Raw genomic sequence first — 23,424 nt, 5'->3', positions numbered from 1 at the left:
GAGCTACAAATCTTTAGAGTGCTCTGGATAAGCAGGACAAGTATTCATGGTTTATACTTGCCTGAAATATAAGAATAGAGGAACTTTAGCCCATAAGAACCTTCATGGCGTGGCCCACACTGACCTTCATAACATCACCTAAAACTGTAAGAATATTTTTCTTTATTAATTCCAAACTTCTTACAAATGTGTGAAAATGCCATGTTTTCTCCCACTCCTATTTATGCATGTTCCCTTCTCTTTGACTGAAGCACTTTCTCACTCTTTCAACAACCTTCTTTAAATCTCATTATCAAAAATCAAGTGGTACATTTGACTTCTATTCCTAGCGTGCTGTTCTTCTGAGGCCCAATGATCCATGTGCTTATCTTTATCAGCCTTTAGGAATGTGCATTAAAATTGATGCTGTATATTCAGCTTCTATTAAGCTGAGCACTATGGGGCCACAGGGGTTGATATGTTATTATAGCTGCTATTCTAGAATGACATGGTACTTGAACTATAATAGGCACTCAATGATTGTCTACTTCATAAGTAAGTGAGGGGATGAATGAGGTTTGTGAACTCCATCTTTATTTATCACATCTGCAATGTGATTCTCTTCTGTCTTGTTGCCCATGTTCCTCATTCAACACCAAGCTTTCTCTCAGCCAGTCCTTCCTAATCCCCAACTTCCTCCATTGTTCCCTTGTCATCTCCCATCCCCGCATTTAATCTCCAATATCCAAAATGTAAATTTGTACACATAAAAATTATCTGAAATTTAACTTTTTTTAAAATACTGTTGTATTTGCAGTTACATTAAAATCCATCCTCATTCTGCTGAGTCATGTTAAACAAACTGTCTGGCCCTTGGGCTTCTATAGGCACTGGCCTTACACTAGAGAGCCAAGGGGAGAAATCAGGGCATTTACCCCATCTTTCTGTGCATGGGCTGCAATGTTTTTTTCAGCTCCAGTTCCCACCTACCAAACCTGCCATACTTTTGTGTTCTACCAGGATATCCTGTGCTTTGAGTGCTAGTAATCCTGTCTCTTCCTGTTGTCACTACACTCCAAGAGTCCTGGCTCCTTCCTAATGTCATTTATTTCTGGGTAACTTCACAATCTCTTGTTTTGCCTCTTTGGTTTCCCATAGCCTGATTATTTAATTCAGGAACTTAAATTCCTGTATTGTTATTATTTGCAGTACTTAAAATAGTTTCTGTTTTCCTGTTTGGATCTTGACTGATCAATTGGCAGAGAGTGGCTAATTCTTTTCTTGGGAAAAAAAATTGTGTGTGTGTGTGTGTGTGTGTGTGTGTGTGTACACACACACCCCAATGATATACTTCAGTGATTACTGGAAGTTCGGTAAAAACTGAAAAAAATAGCAAATGCAAATGAATGTAACGAATGGCCCCATGATTATCATTTGATATGGACAATGGCTAATACTGCTTCTTATTTGGTCAAAGACCTAAATTCAGCCAGAACAAAGTATTACTTCATGAATTTCAGGCTTATTGCACTAAAAGTGAATGAATCACATTTAGTCCTATGTAAAATTAATCACCTTCATTAAAAAGATTGAAATTAAATGTTCTTGGTTCTTTCTTCAAAATGTTGGGTAATATATTTCTTTCAGTTACATAGTGAGGAGGTCATGTGAGCTGAAGTGGTAAAAATGTATTTCCTGGAAGATTCTGCAAGTAACTCAAAGAAAAAAAAATGCAGTCCATTAAATCTTGTAATATTTCTAGAAATACAGCTAGAACATTTGGCTCTTACTTAATCAGCCCAATTTACTCAGTAATTTTAATTAAATGAATCAAATTACTATGAAGCTTTATCAAGTATCTTTGCATGGCAAAGGTAGCAATAATATTCTCAAACCATGGGCCTAGTTAAAAATTTGGCACCATATAATCTTTGAAAGAAGCTCAGGAAAACACACAAATATTACAGCAAAGATAACAATACCAAGACCCAGAAGAAGTTAAGGCACCAAATGCTCTAGTTCTGTCTATACAGTACAAAACGAAAAGATCTTGGATACTTCTTATGTGAGAATCTTTACCTTTATACCAGTAGAAGAGGGATACTTGTACTATTGTTCATTATATTAGTCTACTGGGGCTACCATAACAAAGTTAACACAGACTGGTTGGCTTAAATAACAGAAACTTATTTTCTCACAATTCTAGAGGTTAATGTGTCCGCATGGTTGGTTTCTTCTAAGTATTTCTCTCATTGGGGTGCGGATGGCTGACTTCACATGATCTTCCCTCTATGCCTGGGCCTAAATTTCTCTCCTCATAAGGACAATAGTCATGTAGGATTAGAGCCCACACTAATTATCTCATTTTAACATAATTACCTCTTTAAAGAGCTTATCTCCTCTGAAATACTGAAGCTAAGGAATTCAACATATGAATTTCAAAGGACACACATTTCAGCCTGAAAAACATACAGTGATTAAATTTCTCTTTTAGAGATAATACATATTGGACTTGGTGGGTTTGGTATTAAAGATGAAATAAAACAGGGAAGGGGATAGGAGACAATCTTTAAAGAAGAAGAACAAGAACAAGAACAAGAAGAACAAGAAGAAGAAATGAGAGAGAATTGCTTCTCACTATGCCACACTCAAACATGTACCAATGTGACATCCTTTCCCCATTTGTATACATCGTCTGTCTTTGGTAATCATTTCTCCATTTCTTACATGGCTATTACCTAGACATCCTTCAAGAATTAGCTTTTGCACCATTCCCTATAGGACACTTGATCCCTCCCACTTTTATTGACTGAATTCAGTGGTCTTCCTTTGTGACACTTCAGTATTTAGCACCAGGATGTTTATTAGCACTGGTAGGGTCATTATCTTGTATGGTAATTATATACATCTATTCCTTCCAATAAACTAAGAGCTTCTTGAGGAACATGGACTAGCTCTTTCATCTCAGTGCTTGTCTTGGCACTTAGTAGGTTCTACTTAAACACAATTTCTTGATCCAATAGATCAGCATCCTCTCTGTGGCAGACATAGAGGATATAATGATGAGAAAAATCAGATGTGTTTCCTGCTCAACATTTCTCTCTAAATTTCTAGAAGAAATTTAATGAAAAAAATCTGATGAGTAATGCATACTGCATACACCCCCTCCGTTAGCACCACCACTGTCCATCATCACTCCAAAAATATCCTTTATACTTTCTCTTCTAGACAAGTAGACTAGTCTTCTAGACAAGTGGAATTTTTAAAAAATATTTTATTTATTTATTTGACAGACATCACAAGTAGGCAGAGAGGCAGGCAGAGAGAGAAGAGAAAACAGGCTCCCCGCTGAGCAGAGAGCCCGATGCGGGGCTCGATCCCAGGACCCTGGGATCATGACCTGAGCCGAAGGCAGAGGCTTTAACCACAAGTGGAATTTTTTGAGGAATATTATATTCTCTGGGCAGGAATTTTCTTCCATTTTGGGTAGTCCTTTCTTGAACAAGTAGGAGTACCACAAGACTTGAATTGTGTAGTGAGTCAAATACTATGAAAGGCAGAGTCATTTCTCAAAGCTTGGGTAAGAAGCAAAAGTTCATATAGGGTAATTTTTATCCCGAGTAAGATTCATGACGAATTACATATCGGAAAACTTAGAGGTGAATGGTTAGAATTCAAAGGACAGCAAGGATGAATGGAATAAATGTCGAGGTAATCTTTAATTCCAGCTGAGTAGCTTACTTCACAAGCTATACAATGGAAGGGGAAAACCGTCAGTGTCAGCCCATCTTTACTAAAAGCCTTCTGGGGAATAAGGGAGATATTTTGAAGCAGACATTCTCTGCCTCTCTTCTCTAGGATGAAATTCATGATTCAATACAATTTTATAACTAGATGTTTACAGTGGGATTAATCAAATCCCTCTATGAATTATCTAGGAGGAATTTTTTTTTTTAAGATTTTGTTTATTTATTTGAAAGAGAGCATGAGAGGAGAGAAAGTCAGAGGGAGGAGCAGACTCTCCAAGGAGCAGGGAGCCCGATGTGGGACTCGATCCCGGGACTCTGGGATCATTACCTGAGCTGAAGGCAGTCGCTTAACCAACTGAGCCACCCAGGCGCCCTAGGAGGCATTTTTTTTAGTCTCCTTTTGCAAAGTTGCTAAACTTTATAAATGAAGTACTTTCAAACTTGCTCATACCTAGAACTCAGTTACTCTGCAATGACTCACCTCTTTTATTCATCACTTCCTGTTTCCCTATGGTTCAGGTTTTAAAGGTTTATTAATTAGAATTTAATCATTAACTAATTTTAGCACATCTAGGCACCCATCACATGCCGGATAATGCATGTAACTCCTGCTCTTATAAAGCCTAAATCCAAGCAACTAATAGTTAATTCAAATAACAAATGTAAATATTTCTAAGTACAGGGGAAAGTACTTTTAAAAGACTTTCATGTATGAAGTCCAGGTTTAGCATGTATCAGAACCACCTTCTCACTTACTTAACACATTTTTTAATGGTTCAAAATAAATTTACCCGGGATTCTCCTAAGACTCTACAAAGCCACAAAACTTTCTTTGAGACCATGTATGAATAGTTGAGATGATGCCCTAAAACCCCAAATGCATAACATTACCTAAAATATTATGCTAGAAATTCATCACTAGTCATTTATATTACACGGCAAGTATTTCTTTTTTTTTTTCATTTTATTTATTTTTTCAGCGTAACAGTATTCATTGTTTTTTCACAACACCCAGTGCTCCATGCAAAACGTGCCCTCCCCATTACCCACCACCTGTTCCCCCAATCTCCCACCCCTGACCCTTCAAAACCCTCAGGTTGTTTTTCAGAGTCCATAGTCTCTTATGGTTCGCCTCCCCTTCCAAATTTTTTTTTTTTTAATAAACATATAATGTATTTTTATCCCCAGGGGTACAGGTCTGTGAATCGCCAGGTTTACACACTTCACAGCACTCACGATAGAAGTATTTAATTCTAAAGAGAATCTATATTCAGATATACTTTTGTTTTTATATAAATATTAAGGAAACCTATGTTAAAATACTCTATGTCTGGTTTCTCAGTGCTCTTTATTTCATTCTTGGTTCAGCAGGTAAATTTTCAGAAATTCCTTTGTTCATGTTTTTGTAAATGACTTTAAAAACATTACCATCAGCAAAGAGAGTATAAAACATTGACTGGGTACAATTGCATTCATTTCCATAATGTTTTCCTCTTCTTCTGAAAGTAAAGATAAGGAATCTCTTTTCAAATTCAGCAGTAGATAGGTTTGCTGAATTGTGCAGATAGACACCAGTTAAATTTGCAGACTTTCTTGCCCTTCTTTATGGTCTCCGAAATGATCGTATTGCTCTGCTTCACATGCTTTCCTTCTGCTGGGTCTACTGAGCAAAAGTTCTGACTTTAAAAGTTTCTGCTTACTCTAAGTCAATCTACGCAATTTTGTAAATTCCTTTTGCCTCACTTTGTTCTTTCTCTTTGTTTTCTTGACATATAAACCTTGAATAGTATACTAAGATGAAAAACTGGTAAAAAAACTATTTGGAACTCTAACAAAAAATAGGTGAACACCTAAGAGCAAAATTAAGCAACACAGCACTAACTGCATAAAAAGGAAAGCAAAGGAGAGACCTAGATTCTACGGCAAATATACTGGTCTGGAAAAGAATATGAGAAAATCAACATTTATGGAATATTTACTGTGTGCTTCATATTGTCCTAAGCACCACCAAAGGTAAAAGTATACGTAAATAAGGAGTTGATAATTTCAAATATTAGGTTCAAAATCATAGAACAATGGGAAAATCATAGAGCTAAGACAGAAACCAAGTAGACTGATCCCAAAGAAAGCATAAGTTTGTTTATTAGATTTTGATTTCTGTTCTAATAGTTTTGATAGTATCCATGTTCCGACTCTGGTAATTTCAAAGTCTGCACAGTGGAGGTCAACATTATCTCCCGTGTGATTGTTGTCAACAGTATATGAAATAATGTACCCAAACCTGCACGAATGGAGCCAAGTATATAACCCAAATAATCACTCACGCAGTCCTTCACTCAGAGGCCACTGTCTTAACAGATTCTTCTTAAGCAAAGGCAGAAAAGCTACAGATGAGGATGGCAAAGGCCCCTTTTACCTGTAAAATTGTTTCTACTGAGGTGTTAAGCCAAAGGGGTCAGCCTTGACATATTTACATCAAACTGGTCTATTGGCTTTTAAAACTGTCATGGAGATTAAAAGGAAATTGCTAGAACTAGTGATCTGAGGATCATGTTGGCTGTCCCTGTTGACTGCCAAAGAAGTGTCACATCCCCTAGTTCTAGGTCAGTACAACCACTAACACTGAGCTGCTTTAAGTTGAGCCCATTGCTTTCCTAAATGCTTTCACTGACAACATGATTCTCTCTATAGTCCTACTTACCACAGTAGAATGGACCTGGAAGGGAGTAAGTATCAATCACTGCAAGAATGCGATGTGGGTACCACTGAAATGAAAATGACTGGTCAAAACATCTCAAAAGAAAAATTACTTCACATGCATAAATAGGATATTTCCCTCACTCGTGAACAGTAAGTAGTTTGGACGCTAACCATAAACCTTGGTGTGATCTTTCAGGCCCAACCATAGGTGATTACAAAGGCTGTACCTGGCAAGGCTCATTGAGGGAAACTGTCATTTGTGCACAGGGATTTGGCACACATCCAGTGCATTGCAGTCGTGGAAGAGTTTCGGAAAACACTCAGCCTCCCCCCATCCCCCAAGGTGGCCAAGCTCTTACATGTAATCTGTATCCCTAAAACAGGCACTCTGTTGGCCATTGGTGGCCTCTTTTTTTTTTTTTTTTTTTTTTTATTTGAGAGAGAGTGGGATTGGGGAAGAGGCAGAAAGAGGAGGGAAAGAGAATTGCAAGCAGCCTCCATGCCCAGTGCAGAACCTAACGTGGGGCTTAGTCTCAGGACCCTGAGATCATGACCTGTGCAGAAATCAGGAGTCCGATGCTTAACTAACTGAGCCACCCAGATGCTCCTGTCAGGGACTTTTGTCAGAGATCTTCCTCAGGCACTTCTGCCAAGGTCGCATTACTGGGGAGCAGGAGAGGGACATTTTGGACACTTTTCATCCACTCTGGCCCAGTACTCAGTAGCTGTCCACTCCTCACCCTTTCCCCTCCTCCCTGTCTCTAGGGGCTCTCTCCACAGTGCATCAACCCTCACATCTGTGCTGATCCCACTGACCCTAGACCAGCACTCTTCCATGGGAAAAAATGAAACAGTGGGGAGCCAGTGCTTTCTCCAGTTCGGAGTATACTATTGCAGTAAGTGATTGAAGCCTTGACTATTACTTTCATTTTGGCGGGTTGACTTAATTGGCTACTCCAACATCTCACAGTTCAGCTCTCTTCAGCTCATCTCTAGCTCCTGGCAGTCATTACTTATTTCCATACTGCATGGCAGCATGAGGTATTGTCCAGAGAAGTCACAGAATCTGGAGTCAGACAAGACTGGATTCAAATCTATACTCTGCTACTTTTTAGTGTTTGACAGTTGTTATAGGCTAAGTTGTGTCTCTCGCCCCCTGCCCAATTCGTATGTTGAAGTCCTAACCCCCAGTACTTCATTATGTGCCCATATTAGGGCATATAGACTTTAAAGTGGTATGTAAGTTAAAATAAGGTCATTAGATTGGGCCCTAATCCAATATGAATATTGTCCTAATAAGAAGAGGAGATTAGGACCCACTCGGAAGAGCATGTGACAACACAGGGAGAAAATGACCATCTACAAGCCAAGGAGAGAAATGCTCAGAAGAAACCAACCCTGTCACATCCTATCTTGACCTTGGAGCCTCCAGAGCTGTGAGAAAATAAATTTCTGTTGCATAAGCCACCCGGTCTGTGGTATTCTGTTATGGATGCTCCAGAAATTTAATCTAACAGTGATCATGCTACTTTTCTTGGACATTTTCTCTTATGTAGATTGGGAATAAATGAATAATTGATTCATGACACCATTTAAAATATAAGAAAATCAAGCAAAGAGTATTATAAATACTCAAGAAATATCAGCTTTTATTTTCCTTTGTTTTTAGCTTGAAATATATGACCTTCATTTCTTCCATGATTAGTCTCTCTATTTTAAGACCTCTCACCCAACGTTCTGCATATACTGGAAGACTCATCTTTGATCAGATCACTTACCTATGTCAAATGAATTAACAATTCCTAAATGTCCTCAGGACATATTTAAACTTATTGGTATGGTCTAAAAACAATCTGCTAAAATGGCCCAATTTTATTTTTCCCATCATATCATCTTTTAGCCAGCCCCAGTTTCCCATTTCAGTTACAGTTGACAGATTCTCTTTTCCCAGGATCTGTGATATTTTAGCATTTTGTCTTTACACATACTCTTATTCTATGCTTGAAATCTTCCCCCCCCTTCCCCCCTCCTATTCTCAAGCCTTCTTATTTAGAGCTTAATTGAGAAGCATGTTCTTAGCGTCTTCACTCCTAGCAGACTCAAGCAGGCAAGGAACAGGATTTAGGAAATGAGGTTATTTAGAGATACATCCTAAACTCATTCATTAAGCAATTATTGGGAATTCTCTATTTGATAAAAATTGAGCTAGACTTGGATATAGGAAATGAGAAAAATATAGACCTGTCTGTCCTCCAGGAATTCATAATCTGACAGATTAAAAGCAACCACACTGCACACAGCTAAATATCTTGTGTGATATCTGAAAAGGATGCTTTGTACTGAGAGAGGGATATATGCAAATAGAAGAAGGGCAGAGCTGACTCTGCCCTGGAAGAGAGAGCGTTTGAGCTGAATCATGAAAAGTCTGGAAACATAAACTGGAAGGAAAAAAAGAAGAGATTCTGGAAAAGACAGGCATGTTCAGGGAACTCCTAGCAATCACCACAGTTGGAGTGTGTAAAGAGAACAATAGGAGACAGGAGGGAGAAAGGGACGAGAGAAGACCCTGGATGTGTGAGAGACACGTCTGGAAACATAGAAGCCACCTAAGCCAGCCTGAGGCCAACATGTGACTTTTCCCCTATTTCCTCTCTGGTTAGAGGCAAAAACATGTTATGAGCAATATATCTGCACCTGCTTGCAAATGGCTGAGAATTTCAGATAATCTTGATATAAGACATATTATTTTCATGTCTAAAAACCCTCTACTGGGGGAAAAAATCACAACCAAAAGGATATTCATAAAGATTGAAGAATTTCAATTATGCTTGAGAAACTGTGAGTTGGTGAATATTATCCAGGACAAATAACTGCAGTGCTTTAGTATTCTTCCCCCCTCCCCCATGCTCTCCCTGCTGATTTTTTTATCCTTCATCGTTTGTCATCCTTTCCTTGATTTCTTGTATAATTAATAATTTAGAGGTATGGCATTACCGTTTGAAGATAGAAATGTAGAAGATCTTTATGAATGTTATAAACTAAAAGATAAGTTTTAAATTCGTTTTGAGATTTTGCTATACTTTTATATATATTTGTTCTTCTAAAATATTTAGGGCAATTATTTTTTCACCCCAAACCAGTAATTTTTATGTATGACAATTTCTGGAAGAACATGTATGTTTTCAAGACTCTGGATAAATTAAGAAAGGGTGAATAACAGTATTAAGTACTAAGCCTCTTCTGTGTTCTGAATATTTATAACTTTTTTTCATTAAGTCTCATGAAACCCTTAATGGCAGGGATTAACTACATTTTATGAATGAAGAAACTGACCATTAAAGATATTAAGTATTTGACCCTTACTTCATTGTTGTATGTTACAAAACTTGAGGGTTACCTCAAGCATTTCTATTGACAAATTTCATGCTGTTTCCCTTAAACTTAGGCTAATTAAAGAATGATGGTTGGAGAGCCAAGGATGAATAACTTTATAATGGACTAGTTTCTACCTGAATGAATTACATCTACATTCATAAAATCCTTTCCAAGTTTTAATTAAATAGCATTTTTGTGAAACTTGATAGTTTTCATTGCTTGGACTTACTCAGACTCATTTGGTTTCAGGTTTGTCTTTTTTGTTTTGCTTTTATTTTTGTTTTTGAAATGGCTCTGGACTGAATCCAGAAGGGTGTAGGACACTCAGGAGGGGAAGAAAAATCACATTCTATGTAGATTCTACCAATTCACGGTGATGAGCTTCATAAATAACCACTGATAATATTATTTTCAGATTCACCAATGTCACAAATGGCAAAACAAAGGCACAAAATGTTAATTAGTAAATGGAGGTAAATAGTAATTGGCAAATTTATTTATGGGAATCAAATCCAATTGATATAGGTATTGACTCTTCTTTAAATGTTTGATAGAATTCATCTGTGAAACCATCTTGTCCCGGGATTTTCTTTGTGGGGAGTTTGTTTGTTACTACTGATTCAGTTTTATTGCTGGTAACTGGACTGTTCACATTTTTTATTTCTTATTGATTCAGTTTTAGCAAGTTATATGTTTCTAGGAAATATCCATTTATTCTAGGTTGTCCAATTGGTTGGCATATAATTTTTCATAATATCGACTTATAATCCTTTGTAATTCTGTGGTGTTCGTCATTATTTCTCCCCTTTCATTTCTGATTTTGCTTATTTGAGTCCTGTATCTCTATTTTTTTCTTTTTTAATGAGACTGGCTTTAGCTGGAAAAACTCAATTTTCTTGATTTTTGCAAAGAACCAGCTCCTTTTTTCGTTGATTTGTTCTGTGTGTTTGGGGTTTTTAATTACTATGTACCTTGGTATGGACCTCCTTGGGTTGAGTTTGTGGGGGAATCTCTGTGCTTCCTGAGTCTGGATTTCTGTTTCCTTCCTCAAATTTAGGAAGTTTTCAGCTATTATTTCTTCAAAGATTTCTTCCCCCTTTTCTCTGTCTTCTCCTTTTGGGATCCCTGGAATATGAATGCTATTATGCTTGATGGTGTCACTGAGTTCCCTAATTCTATTTTCATTTTTATTATAATTTTTTTCTCTCTCCTGTTCAGTTTGATTGCATTCTGTTACCCTGTCCTCTAGGTTGCTGATCCTATACCCTGATCCTATACCCTGCCTCCTCTAGTCTACCGTTTATTCCATCTAGTGTATTTTTAATTTCTGTTGAGTTATTCCTTTCTAATTTGTTTAATATTTTCTATTTCTATGTTTAAGGTCTCACTGAAGTCTCCACTCTTTTCTCTAGTCCAGTGAGTATCTTTATGACCAGTACTTTAAATTCTCTATCAGGCATGCTACCTGTCTCCATGTCATTTAGCTTGCTTGCTGTGATATTTGACCTGTTATTTCATTTGGGACATATTCCTCTGGCTCCACATCTTGTATAATTCTCTGTTTCTGTGTGTTTGTGTTAGGAAAGTTAACTAGGTTTCCTGCTCTTGAAAGTAATTGCTTCATGAAGCCGAGGTCCTATGGTGACCTGTAGTGCAATCACCAGTCCTATGGTGACTAGTGATTCAGGGTGTCCTTTGTGCGCTGTGTGTCCCCTACTGTTATGGCTGAGCCACTTTCACCTTTAGTTCCATCATTTGCAATTTCTCTCTTTGCCTGTTGTGGACAGAGTTTGGTCCCTGTGTTCTTGGTGGACCAGTCTAGGGCCACCTTGGGCTTGAAATGAGTCCGACCAGGCATTTGCCAAAGATGCAATAGCACAGAAGTGGAGGGTGCTTTCCGTGTGTTATCCCTTAAGAAGCTTTTGCTGGTGGGTAGGGTCTGCAGTTAGAGCAGATGCCTGCCCCAGCCCACTGCTGGGGCTTCACTTAGAATGGTAAGGGGCACCTGGGTGGCTCAGTTGGTTGAGCATCTGACTTTTGGTTTCAGTTCAGGTTATGATCTCAGGGTCCTGAGATCAAGCCCTGCTTTAGGCTCCCCACTCAGCCTAATGAGTCTGGAGTCAGCCCTGGAGTCTGCGTGGGATTCTTTTCCCCTTCTTCTCCTTCCCCCTCTACCACTCCCCTTGCTTGTGCTTTCTCTCTCTCTCTAAAAATAAATAAATAAAACTTAAAAAAATCTCTCTCTAAACAGAAATAAATCAAATCTTTAAAAAATGGTGTATGTGAGTATCTTCCCTTCTCCCTGGGGCAGGAGTTGTTTCAGAATTGTGCTGACATCTGTCAGAGCGGCTTACACAATGCCAGGCTTGTCACACTACTTTGGACAGGCTCTGGCAAAGGGCATATTGCAGGGTACAGGTTGGCTGGAGAGTGCAGGGGCTGGGCACATGGTGTTAGCAAGCTTTGTGTGGGTCCATTCTGAGAGGAGACCTAGGGCCACTTTAGAAAACTCCTGCCTCAGGGTTGAAGGGTTGGACCCGCAGGAGAAAAGCTCCTGCCAAGGCGGGCCTGGTAAGGGGTTGGATGTGCAGAAGTGCGCAGGGGTGGGGCACACACTGGAGGGTAAGGGTGAAGTGTTGGTGCTGGGCCGGTTTCTGCAGATGTGTGCAGGTATCTAGGCTGGAAGGGTGACAGAGGGAAATGGCCCCCTCCAGCTCCTCTGCTCTTGGGGAAGTCTCCCAGTGATCTCTGCCCCTCCAGCACAAGCTCTGAGATTAGTAAATTAGTAAATATCCAGCCGGTATGCCCTGGCATTTTTGAAATTCCTGCTTCAATGCTGTAATTCCACACAACTGTTCATTGTGCTGTCTCTTTAAGGACGGGGACTTGGTTTCCTCTTGCTTTAAAACCCAGCCAGCTGATTTTTTTTTTTTAAGATTTTATTTATTTATTCGACAGAAAGAGAGAGACCACAAGTAGGCAGAGAGGCAGGCAGAGAGAGAAGGAGAAGCAGGCTCTCTGCTGAGCAGAGAGCCCAATGTGGGCTGAGATCATGACCTGAGCCGAAGGCAGAGGCTTAACCCACTGAGCCACCCAGGTGCCCCAGCCAGCTGATTTTTGAAGTTCCAGGTATTATGCCCAATTGATCAAAGAACTGTGAAATTATGCCCCTCCAGTTTTCAAAGCCAAATGTTCTGAGAATTCATCTTCCCTACGTAGGTTCCCCAAGCCTGGAGTGACTGGATGAGGGTCTTTTTTTCTCTCTCCTTTCTGTACCCGTAGAGCCCCTGTGTCCTTTTTAGCTTCTGTATCACCATCCTACCCTCTCAGAAGTGGCCTTGTCTCTACATTTAGCTGTGGAAAATGCTCTGAGAGTCTTTGGGTCATTTTCTGGGTTATTTATACTGATGTGATATTATCTAGTTGTGTCCTTGGGAGGAAGTGAGCTTAGAGTCCTTCTACTCTCCATCTTCCCTGGAAATCCTACTTTTATTCTTGCTGTATGTTATCTTGGTATAAAAATGTTAGTGACATAGGGCTATGCACTCAGCATGGAGTCTGCTTGTCCCAATTTTGCTCTTTCTCTCTCTCAAATAAACAAATAAAATATTTAGGAAAAATTAGTGGCGGGGCACCTGGGTGGCTCTGTCAATTAAGTGTCCAGCTCTTGATTTCAGCTCAGATCATCATCTCAGGGTCCTGGGATCAAGCTCCAGTCCGCTTAGGATTCTCTCTCCTTCTCCCACTCCCCCAACCTGTGTGCATGCGCCCTCTCTTTCTTTCTAAAAACAAAAGTTAGTGAACAATTTTTTCATACTTCCTTTTATATTTATATTTTTCTGGAAAAGTCTAAGTCAGTTTATTTCAAAGTTTGTGAGTATGATTATCTTTTTTTTTTTTTTAATTTTGGTCCACTCATAAGAATCTTTCTCCTTAAAATACAGCAACTTAATCTGTATGCCTCATGGTTCATCATTTCATGTAAGTTCTCTTGGGACACCATTTCCTTTTGGAACTACATAGTTCAGGTTTTGTTTTCTCCAGTTTCCATCTCCCACCAAAACAAATTTCCTTTCTCATAAAACTTTTCCATTTTTGTCTATACTTTTTCTAGTTTCTGTCAAGAATGCCATTCTAGGGGCACCTGGGTGGCTCAGTGGGTTAAAGCCTCTGCCTTCGGCTCAGGTCATGATCTCAGGGTCCTGCGATCGAGCCCCACATCTGGCTCTCTGCTCCGCAGGGAGCCTGCTTCCTCCTCTCTCTCTGCCTGTCTCTCTGCCTGCTTGTGATTTCTCTCTGTCAAATAAATAAAATATTTAAAAAAAAAAAAAAAGAATGCCATTCTAGATCATTGGGATGATTTATCTTTTAGTTGTATACTTTTCTCTGTAATCATTTTTCTATTTTATTTGCTCATTCTCCGTGGCTTTCCTGTGTTGTTCTTCCTTTTAAAGTAGCTCTTTCTTTGTTGTTTAGTTATATTTTCTGGATTTCTTGGTCATCACTGAATTTATAGCACACAGTACAATGTCTGTGGGGTTTTTATAAATATTTGTTGAACAGATTATGGATAAAGAAAAAACAAAAAGCTTTTTTATTTCTTTGTACTCTTTTATTAATGATAGTGGTTATGGAAGACAAATTCATTTTCACTGCTTTTATGTTTTCAGTTTGTTAACTAAGCAGAATTGGCAAGGCTATTTTTGCCTCGTAATATATTTACTGATAATATAGTATTCACACTTTTCTAAATGCCATAATGTAGAGTAGCTAAAATCATAGGCTTTGTTGAAAGATTAGTCTCACAGTTTCAGGTCACAGTCTGCCAGGAAATAATCAGAAGAGTGTGGTAACAAGACCATGTTGTTTTGTCTCTCCCATAACTCCAGCACCTATCGTGGGGTCTTTCACATACTTAGTTCTCAGGAATATTTTCAGAATATCTGATTGATGAATAAATTTATAAAATTATGCATGCAGTTTTTTTCAGTTGCTCAGAAACACTATAATTAACAAATTTATGTGTCATAAATTACCATAAATGTCTATCAAAACTACAAATAAGACTATGGCTTTAAATAATATGTGACACCAAGTATAACTGTTCATTGATTTGAAACAAACAAACAAACAAAAAGTGACCCACTGATTTTGTTTGTTGAGTAACAAAAGAAAAGAATGGCATGATCTCTTTCAAGTGGGTGAATATCAGATGTGTGTTAGGGCTTTACATGGAAATAGAGAAATAGAAGATACCCCAGAGTTGACCCAAATCTAGCTAATGATATGCAAGTACCCTAAGAGATCATAAAGAATTAATTGCTTATGTAAATAAGTCTATAAGGTGGGGAAAAAAATATGATTAAAGTAGTGTCAGGACAGCAAATCATTCTTCCCAAACTTCTTTGTCTCTCTCTCTCTTTTTTTTTAAATAAATGATCAGAAATAAAAAGGACATCAAATTCTAGATTTCTAGCACAGAAATCCATAGTTTAAATCAGTTCCTACTATTAGTACTTGATGTAAGGAGAGGCTGTTTAACCAGGCAAGAATGACTTGTGTTATTTTGTAAAAGAAAAACCAGTGTGAGGAAAATGCAGGCATATAGAGAATTATATGATTTTCATATGTAAAACAATTCTATATCATCTGTATTTATTAAACCTATTCCAAAAGAAATGTGTGCATGAAGACTTATGTCAAAGTATGTTCTGTCCATCATTATTTGTATTATTGAAAAATTAGGATAAATGTCCACAAATAAATTATGATGCATTCATCTGACAAATATGAAGTCATTGAAAAGTATTAGAAGTAACAGATAGTATTACTATTAAAAATGTATATTATAATTTATATATTGTTAAAAATAGTTGTTCACCCTCTTCACAAATCCTAGACCCACTGATGCCACGCTTAATCGAAGGACTTAAGTAGGACACGGAAATGTGAGAAGAGAGGCCTCCCACTTTTGACAAAAACAGTGTTCTCTGTTTTTTTCTTCCTTATGCTATGATACAGACAGTGTCCCAGAGAGTGGCTGTGCCAGCCGCCCAGTCTCATAGTGAAGGACTGCTGAATTCATGGAACAGACATCTACCACCCTTCACTGCATCATGTGCTTCCTTTTTATTGTTGTTGGAAACCACTGGGGTTTCAGAGTCATGCATCATTACCACAGCATTAGTTTGTTGGAGCTGACTCTGAACGGGTATTATGAACATTTTATATTCCCAAGCTCTAACACAAAAAAAACTTGAGCCATGGTTAGGAAGGAGGGACATAGGGGCAGAGGGAGGAGGAAAAATTTTTACTTCATACAAATATTTATTAATTTATTATTTGTAAAATATTAGGATAGATAGATTTCAGCAATATATACTTATCTCCAAACTCATCAGATTGTTTATATTAATTATGCATACCTTTTATGATTTAAAAAGAGGAATACATATATTTCAAAATTTAAAAATAAAAAAAGGCTAGCTGAGCACACATCATTTATCCTTAGCCCTGTAAATATTATCAGATTTCAGAAGGAGTTATTCTAAGTCATTTGATTTTTAAGGGTTATTTTTTTTAAATTTTAAAGATTTTATTTATTTATTTGGTAGAGAGAGACACAACAAGAAAGGGAATACAAGTGGAGTGGGAGAGGAAGAAACAGGCTTCCTGCTGAGAAGGGAGCCCCATGCAGGGCTTTATCCCAGGACCCTGCTCATGAACTGAGCAGAAGGCAGACACATAATGACTGAACCACCCAGGCTTCCCAAGGGTTAATTTTTAGTATGTTGCTTTATTCACATTTTTTGTGGGGCTGACGAAGATTATATATTTAAAAAAATGAAAACCTAGATATGCTCTCTAAGCTGACATATTTATATGAGGGCTTCTGAAATGCAATACAATTTACCAAAAAAAACGTTTTCTCTATTTAACAGGAATGGTCAGATCGACTAAAAAGAAGAGAAAATAAGACATATTTTAACTTTATGCTACAATATTTCTTGACTAGGCTCTGACTAGACTGAAATAGGATCCTTCTCCTTTAGAGAAGCCTAAAAGAAGCCACACTATTATTTTTCAGGATTTTTATTCATTTTATTTTTGGTAGAGCTGAAATGTCTGACTTTCTTCTGACTTTAAATGCCAAGACCCATCATTTACAAAGTCCTACAAACAAATCTGTAAACCAAAGAAATCCAATAAAAATACAGTTATAAAATGGATTTATTTCAAGGGAAAACCATTAGGAACTCTTCCTTACTTCCACTCTCGGGACAGAGGCAGAAGTTAATGTTTTTCCTCTAAAGTCATATTGTAGGTCAGAGGTCATAGATTGGGTAAAGTTTCTAGAATGGCAGATTGCAGTTTGATATGGGGGAGGGGGCTTTCTGACATCTAATCCAAAACCTGAGGATTAAGAGATAATGAGGAAATTCATACGTGGAAACTAATAAACCTTTAAACACTTCGTTCATCCTCTCCTTCTTAGCTTCGTAACTTCAGAATGAAAGAAATCTTGCTTTCTAAATGCATGACTGTGGATCAGTCAGCTAACCTCTCTGAAACTGTGTTCTCTGTGAGTTGTAAATGGGAGCAAAAATATCGTCTTCAGTGGTTTGGGGGAGAGTGCAGTACAATAATGTACACACAGTGCTTAGCATTGTTTGTGACCAAAGATAGGTGCTCTGCACAAGGGAGGTGTTGCCTGCTTTATAAAAAGTGTGTGTTTGTTTGTGAGAAAACAGGTCACCCTCACCTAGCTGCATTTAAGAGCCTGACTCAACAAAAGTGCCTAACACAGGTATCCCAAATTATGCCACATTTCTTTGTCCTCAAATATTGCAAAGGAAAATAATTGTCTAAGGCTTTTGCCAACCCTGCGGACACCTGGACGCACCTCAGAAATTCTGATTAGGAAGATCAGGGATGGAACCTGGGAGTGAAAATTTTAGCAATTTTTCCTCAAGTGAGTCTGAGAAAGGTGGCCTATGAAAAAACTCTAGCTTCCTTTTTAGAGGTGAATTTGATATTTGCATAATTTTTAGCTCTTTACAAAAATAACCCAAGGTTTTAATCAGAAATGAGTCTATGTACAGACTGCTTTAACGTGGTCATGCTTATATTCAAATAGGGATCAGCTTCCGAATGAATAAGATCCCACAAGGTGGCTATCCCTTCAGGGGTCATATTTTAGTAACAGACTAATGAACCATTATTTTTAGTTAGAACAGCACTTTTCACTCTGTTCTACTTGTTAGGGATACATCAGGTTAGAACACATTTTCAGTAGCCAATTTAATGTGTTTGAAGAATGGCCCACCTCTCTCCTGTAAAGGTAAAATTGGTTAACCTGGCTTGCCACCCCTTTCCTTCTTCTAGAGGTCATCTCCATCAAAATGACACTCTTCACCTTTCTGGATTTCATTACCATTGAGCTTTGATGGGTATAATTGGTCACCACGGCTTCAATCTGACTACACTGATATTTCATATCTGTCACTTGATAGACTGACCTATCCTTTTGCAGCGATGGGTTCTTCCTAACCTCTGCTGAGGTCACCTTTGTTGCTCAATTTTGCTCTGAATTAAAGCAGCTCTCTGCTAGTTGGTCATAGCACGAAGTGAGTATGCCCTCTAGTGGCCACCAGTCATATTGCACTACAGAGATTTTGTTTCTGCCTTTACTCATGGGGTTCGGGGCTCCAGGAGAGCAATATAAGACAGAAATCAATTCATCTGAACAAAGAATAGATATCTTTCCATTTCACCAAATAATAATGTTCTTAGTGTGAGGATTTTTCTCATAGTATTATTTTGGATGAGCTGACATAAATAGCCTTTTAATGAAAAATAAGCTGTTAGGGAAATGCCTTAAGAATGTATTAGGGGCACCTGGGTGGCTCAGTGGGTTAAGCCTGTGCCTCCAGCTCAGGTCATGGTTTCAGGATCCTGGAATCGCGCCCTGCATCAGGTTCTCTACTCAACAGGGAGCCTGCTTCCCTCTCTCTGACTGCCTCTCTGCCTACTTGTGATCTCCCTCTCTATCAAATAAATAAAATATTTTTTAAAATGTGTTTATAAAATGGCTATTTCCCATCATATGAAGGGAGGAACAAGCAACTCACAAGGAGACAGAACTGCCCATACTATGTCTAGACTTTAGCATAAATATATATCATAAAATATCTTATTATGGTTGATATTAAGGAATAAATTTCCATTCCCAGGATATCTGAATTCTCATCATATCCCCACTGTTAAAAGCCCTTCATTGGATCCTTAATTGACAATAAGTGAAAATACAGACTCCTTAGAACAACATAAATAAGGCTTTCACAATTTGGGTCAAAACAATCTTTTTAATCTTTTTTGCTATTCCTTCATTTCAAATCGTGAGATTCTAGCCAAGTCAAACTACATGTATGTAGAAAAATTATATCCACTCATACTTCTATCCTTTTACACATGTTGTTCTTTCTACTTGAAATGTCTTTCTTCCCTTCTTCTTTCTATCCTCCAGAGACTTGTCTAAAGCTTGACTTAAATATTATCTTTGTAAAAGTTTCCTGATTTTTCCTTTTCCCCATTTGTGCCTTAAACATTCTACCATATCATCACTGAATGTAGTGGACTGAGTTTTTGAGGATCTCCTTAAAGCCTGGAAGTGTGCCTGTAATCTAAAACATAACTCAGGTAAAACACTCTTATAAATAAAAAATCAATTTAACATATAAATAAACTCCATTGTGTTTCTAATTAGAAACTGGTCTATATACTCTCAACTTAATTCTACCTATGGCTTTCCTTCTAAGACATTGCTGGTGGTGTCTTTTTGTCAGCTTAGCGTCCATTCCCCACTATTTTAGGTAGGACTCCCAGTCCCATCACCGTAGTAACGACTCTTAGATTCTCCTTCTGTGCTTCCTTCCATGCACTCCTCTGACCTTCCAGTGATGTGACTCCATCCAGTTCTGCTCCCATTCATGAGCACATGGTTTAGATCTGACTAATGAGAGCAACACATTCTTCTGGCCTTGGTGATTGACTCAAAGACAGACAACACTGAGATCTTTGTTAATTGTCCTGGGAAAGAAACTCGTACCTTTCCACTAACTGTGAATCTTGAAAGATGTGACGAATGAAATGTCTACACTATCTTCCTACCACACGAAGCCAACATTATGATAATAGAGTGCAGAGACAGAAATTGGGGTGTTGGTGATATGGTTAAGAATACAAATTTTCGGGTGCCTGGGTGGCTCAGTGGGTTAAGCCTCTGCCTTTGGCTCAGGTCATGATCTCAGGGTCCTGGGATCGAGTGTCGCATTGGACTCTCTGCTTGGCGGGGAGCCTGCTTTCTCCTCTCTTTCTCTCTGCCTGCCTATCTGCCTACTTGTGATCTCTCTCTGTCAAATAAATAAAATCTTAAAAAAAAAGAATATAAATTTTCATGACTCAATAAAGCGTATTTGGAAGGTGATCCAGTTAAGATTGACTTTTCTCTCTTTATGGAGCGTAAAGAGTCCTAACTGATCATATATATTTGACTATTTATTCTTACTCAGACCTATTTAGTCTTACTTAACTGGACTCAAGCAGCAAGAAAGCAAGCATCCATTAGTAAATAATTCTAAATATTTAGCATAAAAATACCATGGTTGGTGTGGACATCTGGGAAACTAACTCTTACATATTGGGCTTTGCCCCTGTGTTTCAGAGTCCCCAGTGCTTTAAACTCCAGTGACACAAAGTAGTAATTTTCTGATTATTCTGCACTTTATTATCTAGTTTTTCCCTGTATCATTCCTCACTTCTCTGTAAATGTTCTGTGCACCTACCAAGCAAACTACTTGCATTTGAAATTTTGTCTCGGAGTCTTCTTCTTGGGGACCCAAACTAAGACTAAGCCTCTCTGTCTCTCCCTCCCTCTCTCACGATATGAATGGCAGATTTCCATTTAATATGGGTAGGGAGCTGCTGTTGGCTCATTTGGTTCATTTCCACAATTCTGTAAAAGGGAATTCTAACAATGTTGTCCAGTTTTCTTGTTGCTTTTATGAAGGAGGGATTTTTTTTTGGGGGGGGGGTCCTTATTCCATCCCTAACTTATGGAACTGTATATTCCATCCCTTATAGAACTGTATATATAGTATACTATCAAAATCAGGAAACTTACATTGGTACAGTATGTATGTATAATTCTGTGTCATGTTGTCATATGTGTAAAGTTGTGTGACCATTGTGGAAACCAAGATAGAGAATTTTATATCATCACAGAGGCTTCTCTTGTGCTCCCTCTTTATGGTCACATCCACCCCAAACCCGGATCTTCCACCATTTTTAAACCCTGTTAACCATTATTCTGTTCTGGAACCACCTGTCGGAAGAAGTCCCCCATTCCCCAGGAATAGTGCTTCTCTGCTCCACTCAGTTATTGGCAGGGAGCAGCCAACAGACCTCTTCACAAACACAATAATAGATTTTAGGGTGTGACTACTGGGTAGCTAGTCACCATTCTCCCTGGAGGCAGAATGGCTCGTTTTCCTGGATGCCAAAATCAGTCAGAACTTCGGTCATCGTTTTATCCCTAGCACTTGGTACAAAGTAGTAATAATACTTGACTGTGTATCAAATATTGAATACTCTTTATATAGGGACTCACTTAATTCTTATTGTAATCCTAAGAAATGATAAAATTGTGGTCTCTGTTTTACAGATGAAGAAATGAAGATCTAAAAGGCCAAGTAACTTGTCCAAACTCATATAGCCTTATAAATGACAAAGATAATGGCTTCAGAATTCATATGTATATATAAAGCTATAGTAGTCATTCCATTAGTTTCTGTTAAAGAAATGAACGACTGAGTAGGAAATACTTATTTTTCCCCCATGCTCATCTTCTGGATAGCACTTCTAATACAATCTGAATTCCTGATGAGAACAGGAAAACTAAGAGATTGAAATGATTAAGAGAGGCCTTTCTCCTAAATTGTCATTAGCTAAAGACCATCCAAAGTCCATCTCAGATGACTTGAAAGAGATATTTCTCTGCACTTACCTTTAAAATATTATGGAAGACTTTAGTTTCTGAAACTGAAATTTGGCAAATATGTTCCAATCTGGAGTAGTTATGTATAGAAGTTTCTTATTGCATTCGGGGAAGCAAATAAGGGCCAGCAAAAAATGTTTATAAGGGATTTCATCAAAATGTGTTGTCAGGAGAGCATGAAACATTTTAATTTATCAAAAGATGGTACAGAATTATAAAGCCCAAGAACTTGGTTACGTGCCAGTAGGTTCCTGAAAATACTGTTTGAAGGGACATAGCCCTGCCCCTTGTCCCTCTGTGACTCCTGTTACAACTAAAGCCAGGTAGGCTTTATAGTCAGGGGAAGGTCTTCCTTAAGATCGTCGTCTCTTTTGGAAGATACGTGACCCAGCACAGCTCATGTGCATCACAAAACACAATGGTAGGACCACCCAGATGAGCCATAATTTGTATCCTGTATGGCAAAGAGAAAACATGAAAGCCCTTTCTCTTCACCTTACATGTGCCTGTGTACTTTCAGAATTCCTATTAGCAGCAGGGAACTGTGAAGCAGGGCTTGGGCCAATGTTATTTTGGCTGTCAATGGAACTCTTTCCCTCCCCCCCCCCCCCCCCCCGCCAAATATGACTTTGCTGTGATATGATCAGCCCAAACAAAAATTTCTGAAACTCCTGGTGTTCAGTTGAAAATATAGTTGACAATGCTGGTCGTGTGATCATGGAATGAGATCCAGGAATCAGTCTGATTTGGGATTTTCCTTAGCCAACAGGTTCCTGATTATTTGTTTTCTTTTCTTTAGTAGATTCTCTGATTACGAGGATCTTTTTGTTGATTGTTAGGAACCTCAGGGACAAATTTGTTGCCAACTTCTCATAAAATCAGAGGACTCCGAAGCCCACATTCTGCATATTAATTTTACTTTTTAAGAAAAAGATTTTATTTATTAGAGAAAGAGCACATAACTTGGGGGGGGGGCAGAAAGAGAAGCAGACTCCCCACTGAGCAGGAAGCCCCAACTCTGGGCTCTCTCCCTGAGCTCTGGGATCATGAGCTGAGCCTAAGGCAGACGCTTAACCAACTGACCCGCTCAGGCACTTTGGAATTCATCTTTTCCCAATAATACTTTGCTCTTATTCTATTTCTTCTCTACTTTTAAAATCTTATCATGTGTATTCATTGATTTCTTTAAAAGAGACTTTTTTTAAAGATTTTATTTATTTTAAAGAGAGAGACATAGCGAGAGAGGGATCACAAAGCAGTGGGAGAGGGAGAAGGAGAGGGAGAGGGAGAAAGGCTTCCCACTGAGCAGGGAGCCCATTGTGGGGCTTAATCCCAGGACCCTGGGATCATGGCCTGAGCAGAAGGCAGACGCTTAACCGACTAAACCACCCAGGTGCCCCATAAAAAAGACTACTCTTTTTAAATTAAGAAGTTTCATATGTTATTCCTAGCGTTATGTAGGTAGGTCACTTTGTGGCATTAAAAAAGAAGTTAATTAACATGATTAAATAAAACTGAAAACAGAAGAATATGTCTCCAATCTATCCAGTTAAAAACAATACTTAT

The 23,424-nt window shown here is 38.3% G+C and overlaps 1 protein-coding gene and 1 pseudogene across 3 annotated transcripts in view; both read left to right on the top strand.

Annotated features, from left to right (window-relative positions):
* Positions 1-23,424, top strand: part of ANO3 (anoctamin 3) — a 456,805-nt gene that overhangs the window by 111,203 nt on the left and 322,178 nt on the right. Inside the window, exon 1 of one of the 3 annotated variants that reach the window (XM_046014192.1) lies at positions 7,305-7,324. The exons of the other annotated variants lie outside the window; for them this stretch is intronic. The gene's annotated coding sequence lies outside the window, so the exon portion shown is untranslated. Of the gene's footprint in view, positions 1-7,304; positions 7,325-23,424 lie in introns of those variants that run through there. 3 annotated transcript variants of the gene reach the window in all.
* LOC123948097 overlaps positions 12,161-23,424 on the top strand; it is a 40,289-nt pseudogene continuing 29,025 nt past the window's right edge.

The sequence above is a fragment of the Meles meles genome, chromosome 8 (genome assembly GCF_922984935.1).
Source record: "Meles meles chromosome 8, mMelMel3.1 paternal haplotype, whole genome shotgun sequence".
Classification (NCBI taxonomy): Eukaryota; Metazoa; Chordata; class Mammalia; order Carnivora; family Mustelidae; genus Meles; species Meles meles.
The sequence above is the reverse complement of the archived record's forward strand: the minus strand, read 5'-3'. Positions and strand labels throughout refer to the sequence as shown.